Source organism: Triturus cristatus, chromosome 6 (assembly GCF_964204655.1).
Source record: "Triturus cristatus chromosome 6, aTriCri1.1, whole genome shotgun sequence".
NCBI lineage: Eukaryota > Metazoa > Chordata > Amphibia > Caudata > Salamandridae > Triturus > Triturus cristatus.
The window spans coordinates 991,381,535-991,401,756 of NC_140589.1; the positions used below are offsets into that span (position 1 = coordinate 991,381,535).

Below are 20,222 nucleotides of genomic sequence, written 5' to 3' on the forward strand. Positions count from 1 at the left end.
TTGTGAGGTGTTGGAAATGGTAAGTTTTGCAGGCTTACCCCAAACTTTTTGCCTTCCTCCTCCTTTGTTTTTGACTTCATTTTTGTTGGCTTTAGAACTGTGAGCATTTACTACTGCTGACCAGTGTTAAAGTGCATGTGCTCTTTTCTAAAATGCGATGACAATTGGTTTATATATGATCAGTACATCTGGTTCACTCATAAGTCACTTGTAAAGTGGTAAACCATACCCCCAGGGCCTGTACACCCAATGCTACAAGTGGGCCTGCAGCACAGATTGCGCCACCCACAGAAATAGCCTTTCAAACCTGACCCAGGGCTGCACCTGCAGGCTCTGTAGACGCAGTTTACTGACACTTCTCATTCCAAATCCTTGCCAAGGGTACTTTGTAAGTAAATGATGGGACATGTCCTGGTAGTCACAACCACCCAAGTTCATTTTCACTACTGCAAGGCCTGCTCCTCTCATAAGTTAACATTGGGAGTTCCTTAAATACCCTTTTTAAGTATAATTCCTGATTACAGAGGAGGAGCTGCTTTATGTTTCATGTCATTGGATTGGTAATGACAAATCCTCCTTAGTGGTAACGTTGGGGCTGGTAATACTAATCTAAAAATGCCACTTTTAGAATGTGGACATTTCTCTGCTCTTAGCTCTCTTGTGTGCCATACAGCCGTCTCCAATGCATGTCTGCGGTTGAGTGACAGCTTCACTTTGTGCATTCTCTCTAGACAGCCACAAGTACAGGACACTCATCTGCATCTGCATTCATCTACATACTGATGGGTCTTCCTGGGCAAGAATAGGTAGTAACCTGGCCTCACACAAAGTACTGATTCACCCCTCACAGATAGGCTGGCAGGCAGAGCTGAGCTGAAAGGAGACTTGCGCACTAAAAAGGCTTTGCTTTGTAGTCACTTCCACTTCAAGGACACATTTGGGTATATGTATTGGGTCTGTGACCCCCCACCCTCACTAGTTCACTTATGGGTCCTAAGGAGACTCTGCAAAGCTACAGGAGGGACTGCCACTTTGTTAACTGTCTTGCTGTGCCGGCCTGCTGCCTGCTGATTGCTGAGCTACAGGAGGGAGAGCCACTATGCTCACTGCCCTTCTGTGTTGGCCTGCTGCCTGCTGCCTCTGACCTGGGCGGTGAGAAGGACTGGACCTATTCTGTACAACCTTTTGCATCACAAGTACCTCCAAGGGATAACTGGCTTGCCTCGTTTAGTAAATCTCAGGGTCATCAAACATTTCATTCGTAGAAATGACCAGTGCTAGGCTCAGCTAATCTGGAGTCTGTCTGATATGCCCTCAACCAGTCCTGGGCCTTCGCAGAATGTCAGCAGCTTCTTTTGGGTATCCACATGCATCAGCGCGGTGCACCAATCAAGAACTGCCGTGTCTGCCTACTGGAGTGCAGACAATCTAGTTTGTCAACTTTGCCGAAGCTGCAGTGCCCAAAGGCAATGCAGCGCAACCCGCATACTCTACATGCATCAAGGAAAGACGAGCATCTGCCCTCTGTGCCTGTAATCACCGCATAGTATCCAGAAAGGTGAGACTCCAGCAACACAGGTCCCAAGACTGATGGCATCACTGCAATCCCCCCCAAAAAATACTGTGCACTTCTGGACTTACAAGGTCCCCGCTGCCCTCCAATTCTCTCGCGGGTGGGGCCGAATGGAGTGAGTATATCAGTCTCCCACAAACTAGGCATTGCATTTTAACTGTAATAACTTTGGAAGTATCACTGACTCGGGGATAAAGTCTGTTCTAAATCCATGGCGTGGATCACTGTCATTTCCTCAGCTTAACTGTAAAGAACCTACTGAAAGCGCAAGGGCTCTTTCAGCATAGTACATTCTTGAAGTATTTGTAACTTGAGATGCTTAAATTGAATTGTTATTGTTTTCTATTTTGTTTTGAAGAGTAAAAAGGTTATACTATTTTCATACCTCAATGTGGAGTCTTTTCTTAGGTGTTTTCACTGTGTTACTGTATCCACGAATGCACAACTGCTTTACGCATTGCCTCTTATGTTAAGCCTGACTGCTCTGTGCCAAGCTACCAGACAGTAAGCACAGGCTGATTTAAGTGTGTGACTGACTTACACTGACTGAATTGCGGTCCCATCTTGGACAGGGTGCATGCTTCTGCCAACTAGAGACACAATTTCGGACATGAAGTAAACCTCAGAGGCTGGAGAATAACTGTCCAGGCCTGAATTTACAGGTCAACATTCTGCATATTACTTAATTTTCCATGGGCCTTAATGCAGACATTTACCGCCTGCTCTTAACGGGTTATAAATGTGTGTTCGGGGAAGTGAAAGGATGGAGATAGAGGGAGGTGTGTGGGAAGGGTGACGAAAGAAGGGAACAATGTGGGCTGCAAGGGGGAGCATGTAATCTCCCCTCCATGCCTGGTCTGAGTGCCTGGCTGTGATTAAGCAATGGGTCTGGCCTATCCCATGATGATTTTACCAGCCAGATTTTAATAATGTTGGCTGGGTGTCATGAATACTTGGGTACAGTCTACTTGGGTACAGACAGTGTGTGAACTGGTTTTACCCACCTCCAATTGTATTGCTACTGGCGTTGCTTGGTAGCGATTAGACAGGGCTGTTTTCAGAAGTATTGTTTAGAAGTGGTAGGTTTGATGTGCTCCCAAGGATTGTTTGAGTGCATTGCCATACATAATACCTTGTACTGTATGTTTTGCTGCTTAAACTTTGATTTTCTCAGTGTACATCCGGAACAGTGCTTAATCTGAGCCATTGGTTGCAGTTGGGTTCCATTGGCACTTTTTGTTCATCAGCACTTAATGGTTTTCAACAGACTTTGATCCAGAGCAAGAGGGAGACAAATCCAAAGAGTGAAAGGAGGAAGAGAAAGACAGGAAAATGGTGGCAAACAGAGAAAGCAAGAGAGAAAAAGAACCAGCAAAGAGTGAGATAAAGAGGCAAGGTCAGGTGATGGATGAAAGAGGCATGAGGTGGATTCAAGACTACACAGCCTTGGTACTCAGCACCATGAGCTTCGACAGTGCCACCCTCAGACTTCTCAGCAAAACTTTGGAACCCAGCACGTACACTCTTTTACAAATTAAGCATTTAACTAGAAGAGGGACGCGTGGTTGGTTTGAATTTAAAGGACATTTCTTGAGAGTAGTCCGGTGTCTTTTCTCCAGATATGCAGAGTGCTGTAATCTACCCGGTGGAAAGGAAGTGCTGTTAGCACACTCTGAGTCTGGTCTTGTCTTATCAAGTTTAACCCCTCCCATGCTCAGGACGGCTCCCGGCCGTCATGAGTCACGGTAGTCGTATGCTCATGACGGCCGGGAGCTGTCCGACCGTTGCCGCTCCGCCCGCGCGCGGTAAATTCCCCGCCTGTGCGGGCGAATTCATTAGTGGGCGGAGTTCGGACGGCTCCCGGCCGTCATGAGCACACGCCCACCGTGATTTATGACGGCCGGGGGCCGTCCTGAGCACCGGAGCGCCACGCCCAGCCCCGCCCCCCTCGCACCGCGGCGGAATTTGCCGCGCAGCGAAGGGGTTAAGTTCCACTTGGAAACCTAAATTTGTACCTGTTGTAGCCTGTCAATCAATTATTTACGAGACAGTACTGCATATTCTAAAGCAGTCCTGAAGTGGATATTTGGTTTGCTTCAGAGTGCAAGAATTTGGAAATGGGAGGCCGATAATGTCAGGGCACCCTCCTGTTTTTAACAAGATGTGGAAAGGATACAAGTATTTTTTTTGCAAACAATTCTTTGCTAGCAGGAAAAAGTGACAGCTCTAATGAAGAAAGATCATATCAGAATTATTTTGAAAGTGCATTTTCACCCCTGTGGGGTTTTCTTTGCACCACTGACAGATAGCACATTTTTATTGTCATCCCTCTCAAACGTACCCATTTTATTAACTTTAGAAGGATGAAAGGCTGAATGCACTTGCTTGCATTTAAGGGCTGACCAAGAGATCAGACACAAATCCCTGGAATGGATGTATTTGTCCACTGAGCCACTAGACGTAGATCATGCCAGACAGCAATAACAGAGATTTCAATCCACTGGAAAGCAAGAAGCATGAAGGTATTAAGAAGTTCAATCCAGTTAGAGAATGTTCCTCCGCAAAATATGTCATGTTAGAAAGATCTGGTTGCTTTCCTCCACACAGCTCTCATTTCTCTTGCAGACAACTTTCCTTGTGTACAGCTCCAGCGAAGGATGTTCGGAGCCACAGACTAAATGAAATGTTGTTGTCTGGTCATTTCATGTCCCTTGCAACAAGGGCATTTTTAGGCTTTCATTGTAATCTGGCGCCCTCTTGCTGCCACTTGGGGTTGCTTCTGAAGGCTGCTACTTGTAGTCGCGTTAATAAAGCATCCTCCCTTCACGCATGTAGCCAGCCTTCTTACCTTCCACACCATAAAAAGTCCTGCATTGACTATCTCATGCTCCAAATGCCCTTAAAAACATATAATTTAACAATAATTACATGTTCACTTTCTCATTCATGATTCACAGACTGTTATTCAAATTGAGACATAATTTGAAATGAGGTAGCGCCTGTGCTGGACATACAGATCAGTGTGTGGGCTGCTTCTTTGGCTGTTTGTGGGCCTGTTTTATGGTCTGCTGGGCCGGTTTATACTGATGATTTCCCTGATATCAAAACAAACATTGACTGCAGTTTTTCAAATCTTTACAAAACACATACAAAGCTCATCTCTACAGTTTAAAAAAGGCCACAATTTGCAAACATGGGACACTTTTTTAGCTTGCTGATTCACTAATAGGGCCCCTTCGATTTGGTGTCTGGGTCTATTTTCAGTCCCATTCTGACTCTGGTCATAAATCCGCAGTATTCTACTGTCGCCCCTGAGATTACAGTGTGTGAGAAACTGGGTTGGATTTTACCAGGTGAAATTGCTGTTCTGTAAAATAAAGAGCATGTTGTGTAGTGGCTGAGGGAATAGGCGTGGCCTGGCCCTTACGGCACTCCGCCTACAGGATGTATGGAGGATGCCATGCTCAGTGGCGTAATACAGACCCTGAGATCCAGGGGTCTCCCTCAGCACAGTGCCCTAGCCTGAGAGCGCCTGACTCCGGAGGGGGGTCCCTTCATGTTCTTTGCAGAGGGTTCCCTCAACCTTTGTTACACCACTGACCATGCTCCCCCCAAATTTCCCATAGTCTCATTAACCTCTTCAGTGCCCATGACGAGATAGTCTCGTCATGGAGCACGGTTGCGCTGTGCCCATGACGAGACTATCTCGTCATGAACCCCACCCACTAGTGCAACGCCCGGCACAGGAGGGGGAAAGGGCGTGGCACTGAAGGGGTTAACCTAATAGTCACTCACTGCACACGCCTTCCAGAGGGATCTTTGTTGCCTTTGAAACTCCGCCAGTAGATGAATGATCAGTGGAAGGTGGATCGCCGGCTTCAAACAGCTGGTCTGCCTTTCACTAATGCGTTATTCCCAGGGCAGGAGCAGGCTAGCAGCACAGAGACGGTGTGCGCCGCGACGCAGAGCCGGACAATGCGCCATAGCCATAGTGTGATGGCTACTTTAGCCAATTCATTCTAATGTACATTAACCTCTTCAGTGCCCATGACGAGATAGTCTCGTCATGGAGCACGGTCGCGCTGTGCCCATGACGAGACTATCTCGTCATGAACCCCACCCACTAATAAAACGCCCGGCACAGGAGGGGGAAAGGGCGTGGCACAGAAGGGGTTAAATATGCGATTTAAGATCATTATTATTGCACACTAGAAGCACAGCCATTTCTTGAGCCTAAACATACCATAACATCCAGTTGCACTGATCTAATCATATATTTTGTGAGAGGTGATTGTGTTATAACCACTTAACTAGAAGGCAAATCTGATTACTGACAACTCCATGCTGCCATTAAATTAACTCTGGGAATACAGAGGAACTCTGCTAACAGACTGTTTGCTTCATCTCTAGGGACTACATGGTGGAAATTACAGTGATGATGAAGCACATTCACAGCAAAATGACATGGCAGTGAATTAACTTCGAATATCTGCAATAGCTCAGAAATGAGAAAACGAGAAACACCACCCCCTGAGCTTTTAGTGAAAAGCAATTTTATTTCACAAACCCAATCATTTGTTGTTGATTCAGGCTTCCATACAGATAATCGCGCAATTTCTGCACCGCGGCGCTGTCGAAATGTTATTTAGATTAATTGCAGAAAATGCCGAAAAACATTAAAAAAAAATATTTAGGCACAGATTTTTTAATTTTTGCCAAAAAATCAACATTTTATCCACTTTAGTTTCAAAGAAGAGTATTCCAACCTCCTGCAATTGTTTGTTTTTTGCATTGCCCCAAGAAATCATTTAGATTCTAAAAAATACGCTTCAGGTCTCCGGACTGGAAAAGGAGAAGAAAAGGAAAATTATATCCATCCATCCATCCATCATAAAGCAATGTATGAGTCCGGAGCGGCTAGCGGTGGGTGCTCTGTGGATTTGAAGCGCTTTGTTTGAAGTAGAGTATAAGATATGCATCTGTTTTTTCCCCTACATTTTAGGAATTATGCCTCCCTGCGCCATTTTTAGAGCTCTGCTAGGAAATAAGGCCTATACATTGCTGCACCCCCCTGAGGTGAATTGCCACTGCATTGCAGACTCAGTGATAACATGAACAAGGAAAGCCCTGCATTTTGACATATTCTGACTAGGTATACATTCAAAACTTTTACGTGGAAAATGTACTGCATTTTTACCATGATCAGCCCAGATTGTAACTTTTTAATCACCATCGAAACATCAGTAAGATTGTATTTCATACTTTCAATGTTGTATTAACACACACTTTCCAGTTCCCTGCAGAGCAATCGTTCAAAGAACCTGACCTGCTTCATTAATAGTGTCAATATCACTACTGTACATACGAAACTAATTTTTAATACCGTCCCATTCAATCAGCCTATCTTTTGTTCGCTGCCCTACCCACATATACAGAGACGTTTTAAGGCATGGGCAAAGTCTGCAATTGCCCAGGGCCCCCACCTTCCAAGGGGCACCAGAGAACGTGAACTTTATCTGTATTTTACATTATCTGTTTCTCTGTCTCAATATTTAACATATGATTCACTTTTGCTTGACATCATGGGGCTTGAATTAGCAGAAAATGGGCTACAAAATTTAAAGTTGTTTCAAACAGAGGCCCCATATAAATTATTAGCCTCGGGGCCCACAAAATCCTTAAGACAACACTGCACATATACAAAAGTGCATTTCTTTATCAACATTTATTATATTCACCACAAAGCCTTAGTTATAGAACAATATCTTTCTAAAATCTGATTGATTCCGTCCTTGTATTTTTTCCTCGTAGTGTTCCCATAAACATTTAATGCATAGAATGCACCTGAAAGTTAGTCAGGACGATCACACAACGATGAATAACAAACCATATACCCAAAAATATACCTAAAATAAATTTGTGTGTGTGTGTGTGTATATATATATATATATATATATATATATATATATATATATATATATATATATATATATATATTCACTGAAAAAACCATAGGTTTCACACATGTTATAGTTAGCGGAAATTTTACTGATAAAAAACCAGTGAAATTCCCCCGTTATAGTTAGTGCAGGCAACAATAACTCACGCGACCGCAATCCTCTGCTGATGCTAATACTGTATTTAGACACTTATTTGCCCATGTCTTCTTCCATACGTTTTTAGCTATACATATATTACAAATATTTTTTTTTCATAAAGACACATATGTCATCAGCAGAAGATTGCGGTCGCGTGAGTTATAGTTGCCTGCACTAACTATAACGGGGGAATTTCACTGGTTTTTTATCAGTAAAATTTCCGCTAACTATAACATGTGTGAAACCTATGGTTTTTTCAGTGAATTTGCAAGGTTTTTTAAATGCTAATTCCTAACTATAACGTGTGTGAAACCTATGGTTTTTTCAGTGAATTTGTACGTTTTTTTAAATGCTAAGTTACTTTACGCCATTCGTGGTGTGCGCGCCCACTTAACGCAGTTTGCTCCGTGCGCGCACACTTTACGCAGTTAGTGCCGTGCACGCACGGTGGGCACGCGGTGCGCTACGCGCACCGCGTGCCCACGTTACGCTAGATGGGCCATGTACGCACGATGCGCTTCGCGCACCGTGCGCACATGGAGGACATATTATGTGCTTCCTTGTGATAGGTAATCTGTTGAAATTTTTTTGGGAAATGCTGTGCTCAAATAAGCCATGCAAAAATGGTGGCCTTCGGCCACCATTTGCACACGGGGTGGAGAGAGTGTGGATTTTTTTTTTTATAATTTTTTACCGTACGCGTACGGTAAGCGTACGGTAAGCGTAATCGGCGAAATTTTCGAAAAATTAAAAATTACCGTTTTTTGCCTTGGGGGATCTTTGAAGACTCAACTAACATGGTTATGTGCATGGGCGCTGTCTAAACAGCCCCTTTATATGTTTTTGGCATTTGTTTATCAGCTCCCCCCTCAGAGTGCGAGAGATAAAATGGCGGCCGCCGCTTCCTGGTTTCGACCGATTCGAATGTTTACTAAGATCTAAGGGCCAATCAGAATCGCGCTCGCGCACGCCACCGTACGCGTACGGTAAGCGTACCGTAAGCGCACCGTAAGCTGGCTCAGATATATATATTGATTTAAAGGCTATTTTCTCAGAATCTACTGAACAGATTTACACCAAACCTACAAAAGGCACTTCCTTGACCTGAGGACTACCTCTCTGCCAAATTTCTAGTAATTCTGTTCAGCCGTTCGGGCTGTAGCCCTGTCTAAAGGTCCTATGGAAAAATGCATGGGAAAAACGCGTTTTGGGACCCCCCTTTTATCTCAGCCCCCGCTTGACGAATCCCCCCGAGACTTTCAGGGTAGGAGCGGAGCGTAGCGCCCCACCTATTTTGAAAAATTCGCGAGGATTCGTCGACCGGCGCCAAAGTTATTCAAAATAGAATGTTGAGGTTTTCCTATGGAAACGTGGTCCTAACTATAACTACCTACTGGCGACCGCCAGTAGGTAATATATATATATATATATATATATATATATATATATATATATATATATATATATATATAATACAATTCTATTTTAATGCATGTGAGGTCTCCCTTGATCTTCTACACAATGAACCTTTTAGTGTACTACTATGGAATGGGAATTCCGTATTAGCTAGATTAAAATCTTAAAATTCAGAATATTTCTAGGTGGTGTCAACTACTCCACTTGTGAACTTCCAGACATCTTCGAGGTGACTACTTTGCTGCATAATTGAATTAAAAGATTGCATTTCTTCTGGGCAGACAAATTCTTCAAGGAATGATTTGGCCTATCATATGATGCTGCCCAAGGCTCTGTGGTGGCCTGCCTGCAGTGTTATTCCTCCTTTGGTGTAAGATTTAGTGCCCAAAATCGCTGAATAAGAAGAGCATGGCAAAAGTGGTTTCAAGCACTCCTTGTGCAACTGGGGATGGAAGCGATGAGAAAACGTCAACTCAACAGAGATGGTCCTTTGTGGAGACCCTTAAAGCCTATTCCTCCAAAGTATTGAGCTCAGAACACATCTGCAGCATGGCGTTGCTACTTGTTGGTATTAGAACAGTATTTGGGGATCCAGGTGGAGAAGTTCTGGACAGCCTGTACTAGGTCTGGTAAGGCCTTGGCCTGGGAGGTGCAGATGGTGTGCGTCCAATGTGTTTCTGTTACCTTACGTCAGCTGCAGTGGGTGAGGCTTTGGTACTTGGTGATGGTATGTTGTGAGCCGGAGATGGTAAAATGGATGATGGTGTGGTTGAACCATGTGAGTTCTGTGATGTGACTGAATTTGACTCTGTTGCTGGAGCTGAAGATGGGGTCGAATGTGTGTGCGGCTTTGTGCGTAGGTTCGGTCACCAGTGCTGTGAGGCCGATGTTGCTCATGTTCTCCAGGAGAGTGGATGAGCTGGTGTCATCGATGTGGAAATTGAGGTCGCTGAGTAGGATATAGTGGTTGGAGCTGATGGCTAGAGAGGCGATGGTGATGTTTCTAGTGAGCATTAGTCAAAAACCAGTCCACACAGAGTGCCGGCAAAGACACAATTCAGTCAACTCCCCATTATTTGTCAAACCCAAACCTCCTGCATAATTTAATTCTCTGTTACTGCATAATTCCAATGGACCTGCTGGTGCCTTACCTTTTCCTAAATGAATGAAAGAAAATAATTTCTTGGAAGCCATTTCTCAGGCAGTATTCAGCAATCAAGCAATATTTAAAAAATATATGTTCTTGAACCATAGAATCAAAACTATTTTCTCAAAATAAATTTCAAATATATAATTTGAGCTGTAACTCATATGTCTTCCAAAATATTATAGGACTATATAGACTACTGTAGTCATTTCAGTCAATGACTATTTGGAGCAGCCATTTGTCATTGATGTTGCACTTTATACAAATCAGAATTATTCTCCTCAAGCGAAAGAACATTGTTTTAACAGTTTTAAACCTTACAAATATTTCTACATTTTCATGTTTAACCCTTTGGCTTTGAAACATAAAATTTTGCTCTTATGTGCTTTCTCTTTCTTATTTTTCAAGCAACAATTTTAGAAAATGTAATCTACCTCAAATTTACCGAAAGATGTTTGGTGATGGTGAGATCTGCAATTGGCCACAGGCCAAAAGAAATACACAGGAATAAAGAAATAAAACACTTGAAACCCCAGAACTAGGCTTACTAACCTTTGTACTAACTCAAGCGACATCTATGAAGAAAAACAAACACGCCGTTTATACAATGTGCTGCCCGACAATGATGCCGCTAATTTGACACATTTTAGCAATGTCACATATGAATAGAAGTAAGTGTGATGTATAAGCCCCTCCTATTGCATGCCATTGTACAAGGGTACAAGTACCATAAACATCCCAAAGGCCAGAAAAGCTGTACGACCTTGGTAAACTTTGCCAAAATAAACCTATGAAGTTGTGAAAATATTGCAGAAAAGAAGTGGGGCAGGAGGTGGGCGAACTCTTCAAACATGCCCCTTACTGAGAGCCCGGATATAGTTGACAGTGAATTTATGAGCACAAAATGCAGCAGTTAGCCCACCTTGGAGTTAGCCAGTGCTCACATTGTAGACAGGGCCGGATTGGGATCACAAACCAGTCCTGGCAATTACGTTGAACTGGACCCATGGGGTGGGGGCACGGGGTAGCGGGAAGGGGGGGATGTAGCAGGAAGGGGAGCTAGCAGGAGCACTACTGCTGCAATACAGGCCCCCAGTAACAAAAAGCGGCCCCCACTCGTACAAAACCGGCCCACCGAGGAAATGCCCGATGCCCGCTACGGCCAGTCCGGCCCTGATTGTAGATCGTCTGCAACTGCTGTTATTAACCCCTTCGCCGCGCGGCGCTGGGGGGGTTTGGGGGCAGGTGTGGTGGCGCTGTTCTCGTGACGGAACCACTCCGTCACGAGCCACGGGTGAGCTGTGCTCATGACGGAGTGGTTCCGTCACGTCTCCGCCCACTGCGCCGGCGGGGAATTAGTGCCGCGTGGGCAGAGCGGCCGCCAACGGCCGCAGCATGACGGAACCACTCCGTCATGAGCACACGGCACCCGTGGCTCATGACAGAGTGGTTCCGTCATGAGCAGGGAAGGGGTTAAGATACACTCCTGTTTCAGACTAATGCCTTTATAATATGCAGGCTAAATTGGGAACTCAGGCCTCTAAAAAAGATTCACCATGTTTGGGATTCTTCTAAATTGTGAGTGGCCTTTTCAAATAGCTTTTGCTTTGAGAACAGAGTCTGTGATGTAACCATTAGTTTGCTTGACTAGTGAATTAACAGTTTTCAGTAATTATGGATATTTTTTGCCACCCTTAGTATATTTAAGTGTGTATGTTTTTGTTTCCTACTGAAGACAAAAGCCCTTCCCTTTTCCATCTCTTGCAGATATATCACCACCTGGGCACCTCTTTAATCCTCGAACAAAAGCATCAATAGATAAAAGGTGACCAGTTAATTCGGTATAGGCCTGGTGTTGTGTTGCACTCCATGGACAGGTTATTTTACTAACTATTGATTCGTCTGCACAGAAAGCAACACGTTTTAATTAAATGTGTAAATAATGCAGCAGATTATGACGTTTGTGGCAAGTTCAGCGAATCCATAATTACAAGGAAAGCCCCATGCCCAGGGACTCACATATTAATCATCTTGTGCACCAAACAAAGATATCGCTACAGGGCAAATTTGAATCGTGCCCCTGTACATTTGTGATTTAGTTCCATGTTTTATATTAATTCGCCTAAGATATCGCCTCCTCTGTGGTTGAATTAAACTTGAGAAAGTTTGGCTTTTAGTGCCAAAATTTTCTTGCAGGAAGATAATGAGTGAAAGTACACGTAGGACGTTATGTGGAGATTTTTTTTCACAGGCAACACGTTGTTCTTCTTCCCATATTGTAGTCTTGAGGTTCTTGATTGAAAGGAGGGCGTCGGAAAACTTTACAGTGGAAAATGCCTGTAATAATGCGGATTTGTTTAGTCACAGTACAATACGGAGATCGTCAGGATAACAAAACTAAAAATAGTGATCACTTTATGGGGCCTCAAGTCTTAGCTTCACCATGAAAGCAAAAGAAAAAAAAAAGGAACCTTTTTTTCAGAATTAGGATTTTCATCTGGGGTAGAGAAATACAATAATAAATTGGTGTCTTACAGATTTTATACCTCTTGAACTATCTCTTATGATGCACTCCCTGTAAATGTATGTGTGTCTTTGTCCACACAAAGAGCAACCAAGACAACTGCGAGTTATGGTTACTTCAAGGGGCGAGTTATAGCTACTTCAGTTAACTATAACTGGTGAATTTTAGTGTTAAATGTTATGTAAGTGACATTTTCACCTAACTATAATGTCCCTCTAACCTTTGTTTATTTTAGTAAATTTCCTAGGTTTAATTTTTAGTATGCATAAATATAACTAAGATTAGTCTTTGTCTTCTTCAGTGAATTTCTAGGAATATTTTTAAAGCAAAGGTACCCCAATATATGAAAGGCAAGTGACTACATCAATATACAAAATGAGACAGGTCGTCATTTCAAATGTATGCCAATAAATATTTAAATAAAGCAGTCGAAATAATATTAAACATTTGGGGGGATATTCACAAGAACGTGTGATAACTACCGCAAGAGTAGCTTAACGCAACTTTCAATATCGCAGCCCATCGCTGGAAAATAACCCTGTGTCAACGCAGAATTCACAACAAGGTGGTACCATGCGATAGGCCGCCGACACCGCGGACAATGTCCGCGATACAATCACCACGACGGAGACACAAACACAAACCACAACACCATAAAACACGCGATGGGCCAAAGCGCGATGAGAAAATCAGCGATAAGCAGCGCCAGGCCTGCAACACACTCCTGGCAGGCCGGAAAAATCACCATAAAAGTAGAAAAAACACCCACACACAAACTGACCTACACCCAAGCACCATGGAGGCAGCCAGAGTAGGCGCAGAGAGAGTGCAACCCCACAAGCACCCCGGATGACCAGCCAGGGACATCGGGGACAGGGAAGGGCTAGGATAAGAAGACAAGGAAGACGAAGTTCAGTCCGCAGGCGAACAGGGTCATAGTCTCGGAGATGATGGAACACCATCAACAACTCTTCGTCACCTCCAAAGTGTAATTGGGCACCAAAACTGGAATATGACGGGACATCGTCGACAAGGTGAATGCCGTCGGAGAGCACAAGCGGACAATGGACGAGGTCATGAGGCGATGGAATGACATCAAGCGGAAGACAAAGGAGAAACTTTCTGCCAACCAGAAGGCAGCAATGCAGACCAGAGGTGGGGGCCCAGCGCCACAGCTGGAGCTGGATGACATGGAGGAGCTGATGTTGAAAGCCATCTGTGTGGATACTGTGGCCGGAGTCGGGGGACCAGACTCTGCTCGACAGGACACAACACAATCACAACAGGGTGAGTGATCACCAGGTAATGGGGGACGTGTGGAGATGGCCACAATGGCACACATGCACAATCAAGCAGGGCACAGTACACACCCACAATTAACCCTGGCTCCTCACACAGACCTCAACCAAGAGAAGGAAGTAAAAGCGGGTGGGCTATGTTTAATGAGGTCCAGCATACAAGCCCTGAAGTAATTACGAAAAAAAGGGTATGCCGTTCCTCCTGGTCAGTGGAGTTGGTGTGAAATGTACACTCTACCCCAAACTGGAGACAAAGTGAAAGATAATATCTAGATAGCCTGGGGATTTAAAGCACGTGGTGGGTGGGGGAACCCACGCTGGTGGAACTAAAACCCTCACACACCCAGCAAACTAGGTGTCATGCTTCATCATCTGGGTTTTGCTCCTCGTCGGGTCGGCGCTGCAATTCCCAACGGGCACCCAAAGATGGGGCTCTTTAACGGAGATCTTTTGTTCCTCGCCGATAGTTCAGTGCAAGTGAGGGCCAGGTAAGTGTAGACGTTAGTGAGTGTATTTTAAAACAGGGTTGGTTAGTCTGAATAACTAGTTTATTGGGTCAGTAAACCACCCTATTAAAAACGATATGAGTGGCGGTAGTCTGGACACAATGAGTCAAAGACTAGTTCCGCTCAACTCAGATGGTCAACATGTTTCTCGCCTCATGGTCAGGGGGATCCAGCGGCAATTCATCAGGACCAATGTGGTGTGAACTATCTACAAAACGTGAGGGTGCATAACAGGATAATAAATTATGGTGTCTGTGCCTGGACAAATCTACCCTATGAAAGTGTGGATAAAACTAGCACTTCCGCATGGGAGTGGCCTAAGGTTTAAGCTAGTGCCGCTCCAGTCGGTGCGTGGCGAGCCTCTTGGGATGGCGTAGTAGCCTGGGTTCTGTAGCCCAAGGGTGGTTTGTAAACCTACCCCGCTCCGCCGAAACCTCACACAGACCCACACACTGTCACAATGTACAATGCCATGCTGTCAGAATGTCAACCTGTACCATGCAGCTACATACATGTGGACACATTGTAATACACCACTTCACATCACAGGGGCATCGTCAAAACCTCCTGCAGAGCAGTCCCAGCCACTCTTTACTGATGGCGAGGAGGACAACACCAGCATTGATGCACAAGCCCTCCTAGACATCATTGACCTCATCCACAACTCACCTCCAGGATCAGCGCAGCCCAGCTACATCGAGGAGACCCCACCCACCACCCAAACCACCCAGCAGGAGGCATCCACAGCCCGGCACCCTCCCAAGTCCCCCAGGAACAACAAATGGCCTTCCAACGCCGTGTGCTGGAGGGCCAGAGGGAGACGACTGAGCAGGTGCGGGTGAGGTTCGAATTCATGGCTGCCAAACTGGACGACATCCTTGGGTGTCCATGTCTGCCCGATGGTCTCCAACGAGCCCTGACTGACATCGCTGGAGTCATGATGCGGAGAGTAGAACAGCTGTCCGCTCAGAGTGGCTGCAGCGATACCAGCCATGAGCTGGCACACATGCGGAGGCTCATGGAGGACTTGGTGCGTATGGAGGCAGAAAGGATGGCAGCCACCGCTGCACATCATCGGAAGTTGGAACTATGCAGACAGCTGATCAAGTTGCTCCTCATTCAAAAGGGGTGCGAGAAGATATCATGGCTTGCTTTCATTAGATCAATGTTGCAGGAGATAGGTCTACCAGAACTGTGGGAGAACTTGGATCAATGTAAGCAAGTATCACGCTTTTTGATGAATGGGGAGCTGTGAGGATCATCTTTAGGAGCAAGAGATGAGGAGAATCAAGCCTTGTAGGTAGACTGAACCATTTTTAGACTGTAAACCTGCCCCGGCATATGAGCCATTCCTTAACGTCATCCCGGTGTCCAATAATTAACAACTATTCTTGAAGTGAAGATATGGCGTACTCCCTGTTAAAAGCTTCACAGTAAACTGGGCGGTTGACAAAGCTTACAATGGTAGGCGTCCTTTATGTAATCAGGAAGATGAGAAACTACAGCATTTTGCTGTAGTGCATAGTTCCACCCATGGGGGAAATGGCTTAAGTCAATATTTAAGCCTTTGAGATTTAGGCAATATTGCACCGCCCTCAGAGACTTATGCACAGATACAAGTGAAGCAGTTGTTATTGCAGTATCTAAATACACTTATGCAGCATGGCTTATACGGCTCTGCAGTGAACGTTTGAGAGGTAAACTCTTAGATGTTGGCATGCTCCAGTGATGGGAGGCCCATAATTTATGGGTCACAATCACTGGGTTACTCAGGGAGTTTCTGTAAGAAGTTATCAGCAAATCTCTACTAAGCACTGGCACTCTTTAATCAGAAAGGATGGCAACCCGCTATTCTTCTGTGAAATGAGATTGATTGTTGTTTACTAAGCTTGTTACTTAATCTTTAGCATCGTAAGCATCTTGCAGATGGTCCATGTTGTTAAATTTTTACTTTACATTTTTTCCATCGTTTGTTTTAAGTCTTTTTTATTGCCGGGATTATTTATAGTGGACTTGTACTGCTTGTTTTATTGTATTTTTATGGGTCTTTTTTGATAAAAAATAAACTAATGAATGAATGAAAAAACACCTAGTCTGTCTCACTAGAATATTTTGGATAATATTTCAAAATTGCAGCAGCCTAGCATTCGTTTTTTGGTGGGACCAGTTTTGATCCATGTTTACAAAACACAATCCATTTGTCATACCACTTAGAATTTTGACTTGCATCTGAAATGTAATGCATACATGCATATGTTTTATTCATAAGAGCACATGGAAAAATGCAGCTCACTAGGCCCACATCATTGCATGCCCAAAATATGTCAATAGAAGCTGGACAGAGTATTTCCTTACAAGTGAAGTTCTGAAGTATAAGTATAGAGACAAATAAAGGGCAGATTGAGGCGGGGTTCAATGTGAGGTTTGACAGAGAAGGAAATAGGAGAGCAGTACAGAAATGTGAGATGAGCTCACACATTCTCAACTGTCCACCATTAACAAATAAGCCCGGAAGCAACTTATCTGAGGCTGACCGAAATGAACACACAATTTTGCAAGCAGATCATTGTGAAATTCACAGTGACAAGTTATATGTGAACCGTCAGACTTTCACCTCACATTCCATACCTGGGCCACAATCAAACTGTTAAACATCCATGGCATGCCATTCCCTAGCATTCCCTGGGTCTTGAAGTCATATACAACAGCGAGTCAATCCTCGCTTACTTTTTACCATACCTGGTAGTCCATCCTTCTTAATCAAATAATGGGCTACATTCCTTAGGAAGTAACCCACTGAGATGCCTACTGCAGAATTTTTTTTGTTGATATTCCTAAAGATGTAAATGCCATGAGATAAAAAGTAAATGTCAAACCTTAAACTCCATCGGGAAGAGAGCAACAGTGAAGCGATTATCAAAGTGTTCAATGGTATTAGAATTATCCATCCGCCACAAACCCTATCTTTTTGTTCTGCTACGTCTACATAACCAGAACCTCTCACAGGAAATGTTTGCCTCTTTGGTTGAGATTGGAATGCACACTTCTATTACTTATTGTTGGACCTGTCCCTCTCTGCAGGGTCACCCCCAAAACTTTTTTTTGCATTTACCCTCCACTTTTTGCTGAATTCGTTTTTGCTGGTCTTAGGACTCTGTGCACATTACCACTGCTAACCAGTGCCAAAGTGCTTAAGCTCTCTCCCCAAAACAGGGCAGGATTGACTTACAGCCAATTGGCATTTTTATTTAACTTGTAAGTCCCTAGTAAAGTGGCACTACATGTGTCCAGGGCCTGTAAATTAAATGCTACCAGTGGACCTGCAGCACTGATTGTGCCATCCACCTAAGTAGCCCTTTAAACATATCTCAGGCCTGCCATTAAATCCTGTCTGTGCAGGTTTTAACTGTCATTTCATCATGGAAAAATAATCCTTATGTCAGGCCCAAACCTTCCTTTTTATGACACATAAGTCACACCTAGGGTAGGCCTTACATGTCCTGGTAGTAAAAACTCTTAAACTCGTTTTCACTACTTCAATGCCTACCTCTGCCTTAGGATAACAATGGAGTTACCTTACTAAATTTTATAAGTGCAATTTCCAAATGGGAATAGGTGCAGAGGTGTGGCGCAGCGGCCAGCGCAGCTGACTCCAGAGCTCTGGGCGCACAGTTCAATCACTGGCAGCAGCTCAGCTCAGCACCATGTGACTCTGGGCAGTAGCTCACTTAATCTCCCTGATGGCCCCCAGCGCCTTGAGACCCTTAGGGGTGAGTTGTTCACACTTTCCAAATACCGGATTTATATTTCGATTCATGTCAGGTTTCTCTGGAATCTTAAATTAAAATCCTAAATTATGTTGAAGTTGGATTTTGAATTACAATTTTGAAAATGCCACTTTTAGGAAGTTAAAATACAAAAAGCGCGTAGTTGACGCACAAGATTGGCGCACTGCTATAAATGGGACCTTTTCCCTTTACAGTCCAATGAATTCATTAATATTTTATCCAAAACTTGACCATTAAATCACCATTTTTAAACGAATTCTTCCTTGTAAATATCACGGAGACAGCGAGATTCCATTAAAGCGTTTATTGCACATTTTCAAATGCAGCTGCTTTCCATTCCAGGCTTCTACACAGCGGCACGTGTAATTCAATAAAACCTTAATGTCAGCCCTTTATATGTGACCCAATGCATTTCGAGCTAAATGCTCTTCGTCAGGGGTTTCTGAAAAATACAACACAATAAGCTGTAACAACTGCTCACAACCAAATATAAATTACAAAGAAAAACCCTCTCTATACCCATTTCCCTCAAAGTCTGGATGAAAACATACAGTATGGAAAATCACCCTCAACCCTCCAACCATCAAACCACAGTTGTGAACCCATAGTTATCCCTCACACCATCTCAGTTAAAACGAGCACTTCCCTAAACTTTCCCGCTTTTTACCTGTTTAGCACAAACTTCTCAAACACCATTGCTCACTCTGACAATCGTCAAGACTGCTCTCGCTATCACCCTCCCACGCACAAACACAGTGAACACAGTGACCTGGGATGGGTCCCTAAGTGGAGCGCACGCAAACCAGAACATTCATCTACTTTCGGATTACTTATAAGGGAAGGAGTGCACTCTAATTCTGATACTCTTGCTGTTTACAATTTATCCGTCCCGACTAAGGGTGCACCCCAAAAAAGTTTAAGAGTTGACAAAACTGATTAAAGTTGCGACATCTGAGACAAACCAACATCAGAGAGCGCCTTGAATTTTGAAAAGACATTACATCTCATATAACATGTGATGGCATTATTTCAACTGTTTCACATTGTATTTTGTTTTTTAATTTGTTGAAGCGATTGTTCGTAGTTCATGGGTGGGATTCCTGTAAGGTTTAATAGGCAGGTTTTTTTGTCACATTATGGGGTTAAGATGTTTTTTCTTTTCTTTTTGGTTAACAAGTGCATTATGGGGGTTGTAGTACGAGGGCTGCAGGTATTGAATCACGTGGTCGGTTACGTTAGGCTGATTGATGACACCTGAGCGGGAGCATTACCCTTTATATTTGTGCGTGGGAGGGTGATAGCGAGAGCAGTCTTGACGATTGTCAGAGTGAGCAATGGCGTTTGAGAAGTTTGTGCTAAACAGGTAAAAAGCGGGAAAGTTTAGGGAAGTGCTCGTTTTAACTGAGATGGTGTGAGGGATAACTATGGGTTCACAACTGTGGTTTGATGGTTGGAGGGTTGAGGGTGATTTTCCATACTGTATGTTTTCATCCAGACTTTGAGGGAAATGGGTATAGAGAGGGTTTTTCTTTGTAATTTATATTTGGTTGTGAGCAGTTGTTACAGCTTATTGTGTTGTATTTTTCAGAACCCCTGACGAAGAGCATTTAGCTCGAAATGCATTGGGTCACATATAAAGGGCTGACATTAAGGTTTTATTGAATTACACGTGCCGCTGTGTAGAAGCCTGGAATGGAAAGCAGCTGCATTTGAAAATGTGCAATAAACGCTTTAATGGAATCTCGCTGTCTCCGTGATATTTACAAGGAAGAATTCGTTTAAAAATGGTGATTTAATGGTCAAGTTTTGGATAAAATATTAATGAATTCATTGGACTGTAAAGGGAAAAGGTCCCATTTATAGCAGTGCGCC

The 20,222-nt window shown here is 43.8% G+C and overlaps 1 protein-coding gene across 1 annotated transcript in view; it reads left to right on the forward strand.

The window, feature by feature from the left end:
* SLC24A3 (solute carrier family 24 member 3) overlaps window positions 1-20,222 on the forward strand; it is a 1,192,172-nt gene that overhangs the window by 505,745 nt on the left and 666,205 nt on the right. The window lies entirely within an intron of this gene.